Raw genomic sequence first — 6581 nt, 5'->3', positions numbered from 1 at the left:
ATGACATCACCAATAGATACCATTGTTTGTAAGTATGTGGAATGACATCACCAATAGATACCATTGTTTGTAAGTATGTGGAATGACATCACCAATAGATACCATTGTTTGTAAGTATGTGGAATGACATCACCAATAGATACCATTGTTTGTATTTAAGTGAAATGACATCCGCAGGTTCATTGTCCAATTCTCAAAACCTTCCTCTTCCGTCTCACATTTTACAGTTAACCGTCTAAATTTCAAACATAAGCTGGACATAATTTTGTTTGTCTTCATCGATTTTTAGTTGTTGTTTTTTTAACTACAATGCTACAAGATAAAACTGTCCTTTTGTAAGTAAATCATAATTTTGTTGGCTAATTTTTAAGAATTAAAAACTTATTCAGGAAGATTCAACTTTCTAGCGATCACTAAACTAGTGTTAAGAATTGAGAACAGTTTGCGAGGGAAATTGAAACAAGACAATTAACTGAAAAAACAATATTGTACAAAAATGACATTTTATGTCTAATCATGAAAAAGATATATCACCAAAAAGAAACGTTGTATTTGTTTTTTTATACAGATACCTTAATTGATAATAATGGTTATATAATTTTCAATTTACAAATATTTCACTGTATAAAATTTATTAGTAATAGCAAGTGACTCGTAGTTAGGCTGAACCATAACGGTCCCTTAAATCTATTTTTAAAGAAAGTTTTGGGCAATGTCTTAACACGCATTGCGAATGTGTTTCAAATAATTTCTATTTCTCGGAAATAAAATAGCCTCAGTAAAAACAAAGTATAACGGAAAATATCTCCAAAAATTTAAGTTACTTACTGTATCCGTGAAAATCAAAAGATCTAAAACATAAACATAATTATTATTATTACATGATATAGCTAAAGTAGAATGGAAATTCTTAAACACGGGTTTTCACCACATTTATTTACTTAGTCAAGTTTTATTATTATTGGACCCGCTTCAGGAATTGTCATCAGACTTAATGAACAATATAATTACACAGGTTCTTAGTTAATATTACCCACAGTGCAATCCGATAACTATTTAAGATGAAATAGCTAGATTTAGTTTTTATTATCTCGTGCCAGTAAACTTCAATATTTTATACATTTATTATAATTTGTATTTTTTGTAAATTATTCGACTAATGAATTAGATATTTTATTCTCCCAAACACACAACTTAACGACAGAGAAAAAAAATTATCAATTATCAAGTAAGATACAAGTATAGGTATACTTTGTCGTAGATCAGTCGCGCCATCTGTTATCAGGCATAGTCAACAGTATAGGATCTCTGCCTGCGGTTAAGTGTGCTTACTTTCTAAAATAGAAGACCACATGTTTTGTGAATTAGAAGAAATATAACTGCACGTTTGCAACAGACTTAGTTTATATACAACGAAATTCATTAACCCTAGAACTTCTTATATATATATTATACCCAGAGTTTTCTGGCCGTATTTTTAGTTGAGTAATAACATCTGCAAAGCTACTCAGTGAGCTACCTGCTCTCTGTCCACCGCGGGGAATCAACTCCGTATATTAGCGTTGTAACTTCGTAAACTTACCGCTGACCCACTGGAGGGACGCCTATTACCAAGAAGAAACGTAAAAACAAAAGACCGCATTTAGCCTACGTGAAAGTTATTATCACAGATATTCGAAATAAACGGAGTTAAAATCAAAAGATCGGTTCAATATGAATTGATTCACGTGTTCCTTTTTTTTTTAAGTTTTACGTAAGCTGTGAGCTAACTGATAAAGTTTCCTTTGTTGTAACTTGACTGTTTTTCGAAAGGTTTAATTTTTAGTTTTTTGTGTTTTTTCCTCATTGCAAACTTTTCCACTGATGTACAACCTCTTATGCCCGGTATGGCCAGGTGGTTAGGGCGCTCGACTCGCAATCTGCAGGTTGCGGGTTCGAATCCCCGTCACACCAAACATGCTCGCCCTTTCAGCCGCGGGGCGTTATAATGTGACGGTCAATCCCACTATTCGTTGGTAAAAGAGTAGCCCAAGAGTTGGTGGTGATGACTAGCTGCCTTCCCTCTAGTCTTACACTACCAAATTAGGGACGGCTAGTGCGGATAGCCCTCGTGTAGCTTTGCGCGAAATTAAAAAACAAACAAACAAACAAGCTCTTATAAATTTTTCGGCCAGCAGAAGTTTGAAAAACAATGAGATAAATGCAATAAAAAAGGGAGAACCTAGTTTTTTTACATGCCAACTGATGATAGTATATACACCCTCCTACACGAATATAAGTAGTAACGAATTTTTGCTATTTTTTCACCAAACTGTTCCTAAAATATACTTCTGGTAAAATATCAGAAGACCACTGGATCGATCTTAATAAACTGTATATAAATATTCATGGCCTTATTTAGTAATAACGCAATATTTCTGTCCAACTCTTCTGTTTTAGTGCTAGACAAAGTAAGACTAGATATCGACGTTTCCACAAGCGCTTGTCTTCACACTTCTTTACTAGCATATTCCGGTATAATCTCTGCACGCAGAAACTGGGGAAAAAATGACGTTCGTTTTTTTAAATTACAGATTCGATGATGTTTTTTTAATTTTCGAGTTTAACACGATACACACAGGTACGTTTACTTTTCCTTTAAAATATGTAATAACAATGAATGTTTCAGCGAAACTTATTTCTGAAAGAAAAATGAAGTAATAACCCTGATTTGTGTGTCAAAAGTCTTTCACTACCTTATAATTTGCTTGGTGTAAAGTAACGAACTATTCTCGTGTATTGCAAGTTCTAGTTTTACACACCATGGCATAGTTAAATACTTAAAGAATTATGTTCTAGTTTTATACATCATGGCATAGCTAAACAGTTAAAGAATTAAGTTCTAGTTTTACACACCATGGCATAGTTAAATACTTAAAGAATTATGTTCTAGTTTTATACATCATGGCATAGTTAAACAGTTAAAGAATTAAGTTCTAGTTTTACACGCCATGGCACAGCTAAACAGTTAAAGAATTAAGTTCTAGTTTTACACACCATGGCATAGTTAAACACTTAAAGAATTAAGTTCTAGTTTTACACACCATGGCATAGTTAAACACTTAAAGAATTAAAAACAAGTTCTTACTCTCACTGGTGTGTGCTAACAGGTGCACCTTGGAGTGTGCTTACAGATGTGCCTCATTTGTACAAAACAAAGAGAGAGATCCTATATCCTATACATTAGAGAAAAACAGAGCGTAAATGTTACGTTTTCACTCGGAATACACGAGAAAACTGACCTTTCATTTCCAGGTATGTACGAATAACTTTTAAAATCAACGACATTATATACATTATATTTAAATCCCAGTTGGTAAAAGAATAGAACAAATGGAAATTAGAGTAATTAACAATAGACGCGAGTTATTGTCTTAGAAGAAATTTTCATGCTACATTTAATTAAAAGTATAGGGTGAACACTTCAATTCTCCAACACATTCATCACAACCAAGTGGACAATCATAGCCTAGCGAATCTGCAGTTCTATGTATCACAGTATGGTGTAAAAACTATTGATACATTTTAACCGGTGATATATAGTATGATGATTTTTTTTATCTAAAATATGAGTAAATATAGCACTTGGTGATAACATATAAGGATACTATATCTACATAGTATGATATAAAAACTATTAATACATTTTAACCGATGTAGATATAGTATCCTTATATGTTATCACCAAGTGCTATATTTACTCTTATTTTAGATAAAAAAAATCATCATACTATATATCACAGTATGATGTTAAAACTATTAATACATTTTAACCGATGTAGATATAGTATCCTTATAGTCGTGGATATCATACCTATATATATACTATTATATACTTATACTTGATATCGAATATGTAAAGTAGCGTTTCTTGTTGATATTTCAGTATTCGAATAATAGAATTATCAGAGTAATCTGAAATACTTTCAAAAGTAGAAGAAAATGGATGACTAGAGTTACGGAATTTAAAATGCTTTGCACCAAAGCGATCGATGAAAACCATGTTTTAGCATGTTGCTGTGAATATCGTGCTGACACCAGCATGATTTTTGGAGACTTACAAGTGCCACTCACAGTTAGTGCAGGAACATAATAACTCAGGATTTCCTGGAACATTCAGGCTAGTGGCTGAATCTCTGGGTTTGGATCTGAAATCCGTCTTGATTTGAAGTAAATTCAATTAGACGTGTTTACTACTTATGCTTATTTCGTTTAAAAACTCTCTTCAGATATTTGAAAGGCTTGATGCTTATATCAATGTATCTGGAAGAGATCATTAGGTGAATACATAGGCGTAATATTTTTCTACTGTATAAGTCCACAGTGAAAGTTGATTAATGAAAAACATACATTTTCGTGGACCACATGCAATACTTTGGGTCTCATATCGGTCGTAGGCTGTGGTATATAACTAAGTAAAGGAAGTTAGGTTTTTATCTTACTGAGTATACGCTGTACCAGACAGCGGTAAGTTTAAGGACTTTCAACGCTAAGATCCGGGGTTCGATTATCCGCGGTGGACACAGCAGATAATTGAATGTAACTTTGCTCTTAAACAAATAAACAGGTTATATCAGACAGTGGTAACATCAAATGTCTGATAGAAATAAACGTGAGTCCAAAAATTAAAAACTCTTGTCTCTTAAAATCGAGGAGCAGCTTTGAAGGTACGAAATCATTGTATCTGACCTTTGAATTCCAATAAGAAAGTAAACGGACATTGTCCTTTACTATATACATGTTACCAGTGTCTCTTTCTTACAAATAAATATAGCTGTCCTTCTTTTGTTTTATATAGAACTACCGAGCTACCGTATCCGTGACAACACCCATTCTGTGAGCTAATACCAAGTAAACGTTGAATAGTTAATGCCAGGCTGTAATAGTGACAGCAGGCAGTCAGCCATCTACATTTACATCTCTATGCTACAGAACCCCTGGTGTGTAAGGTAGATGTATCAAACAGAACATGTGTCATATTTACTTCTGCGACGTGCCTAATGTTCGTGACATCTGATTACGAACGAAATGAGTTAAATAGAGATTTAGAATGTTCTGAGAAAGACGGTGGTGGCAGCAAGTAGAACTAAAACAATAAAACAAAAAATAATATTTATCTACTCGTAAAAATTTATTCTTTAGATAACCCAAATAACTATAATGAAACAATGCATTTTTAAACATAATTTCCAGAGTGACGAACCGTTAAATTTGGGAATATCAGTGAATACCATAACTATATTATTAAGTACGTTAAAGTGGATATTGTTCCTATATTATCACGTATTGACGGTGGATATCATACGCATTTTATTATCTACATACACTAGATACCATATCTACATTACTATGTACATTACCCCCCCCCCCCAGTTGCACAGCGGTATGTTTGTGGATTTACAACGCTAGAAACCGGATTTCGATACCCGTAGTGGGCAGAGTGCTTACCTTCAAACAAACAATCAAATAAACCTATGTACATTAATGTGGATACGATATCTATATCATCATATACATTACAGTGAATACCATTGTGATATTTCAAGGCTCGAAATAAACAGAGCATACTTTTTACCTGACATTAATGTGGATACGATATCTATATCATCATATACATTACAGTGAATACCATTGTGATATTCCAAGGCTCGAAATAAACAGAGCATACTTTTTACCTGACTACCTCAACAATAAGATGCTCGAGGATTTAGTATGAGGAAGAACAAGTGTAATGATTTTAGTAAATTTAATGACTGAATGAAAATGGTAAGACTATTGAAACACACACACACACACAAACGCTTATTAACAAAAACAGAAGGTTGGTTGGAACAGCAGATAATCGGTAATAGAAATCGCTAATTTTAATAAAATAAATAACATGAAAAGGCAACTAGGAAAAGGGTAGAATAAAATAAACTGATCCTAAAAACTATTGGTGTAATTATAAACTGAAAGATCACTGGTCTAGAAGAACATGGATAGAATTGCAATATTAATCTTGGCTTTTCATAGGCGAAGCGAGATTTCAGAAAACACCAAACTGCTCTCACAATACACACTATTTCTAAAGATAACCAACCGCAAAACCGATTCACTTGCAACCGCTGTATCTCTGATTCGTATGATAGCCGTAAAATACAACTATCCCATGAAACAGCAGATAGCATCATTCACCAACTCCTGCTGTAGAGAGTATCACTTAGGGTTAGATTAGCGGGTGATTTTGTCTGGATTTACCAAGTTTTAAACTAAAACTAGAAAAAATTTAAATTGTTTTTATTATATTACATATAAATATCTACCACTATAGGAGATTGAGATAATATAACCCCTCCTCTTTTATTTTAAACTTATCCTCAGCTAACTTTAATTTCCCCGAAAGTGGGCCGAAGGCCACCTGGAGGAGTCACCTGTTTTAATCACTGTTTTAGTCATTGTTTTAATACAGTAGTGTGTTGTCTGTCTGTCAGTCAGTAGACACTAAAATTATGTCACATAAGGGACGTTTAACGTTGTGATTTGTACTGTCGTGACGTCAG

Source organism: Limulus polyphemus, unplaced genomic scaffold (assembly GCF_000517525.1).
Source record: "Limulus polyphemus unplaced genomic scaffold, Limulus_polyphemus-2.1.2 Scaffold293, whole genome shotgun sequence".
NCBI lineage: Eukaryota > Metazoa > Arthropoda > Merostomata > Xiphosura > Limulidae > Limulus > Limulus polyphemus.
Note: the sequence above shows the minus strand (reverse complement) of the source record.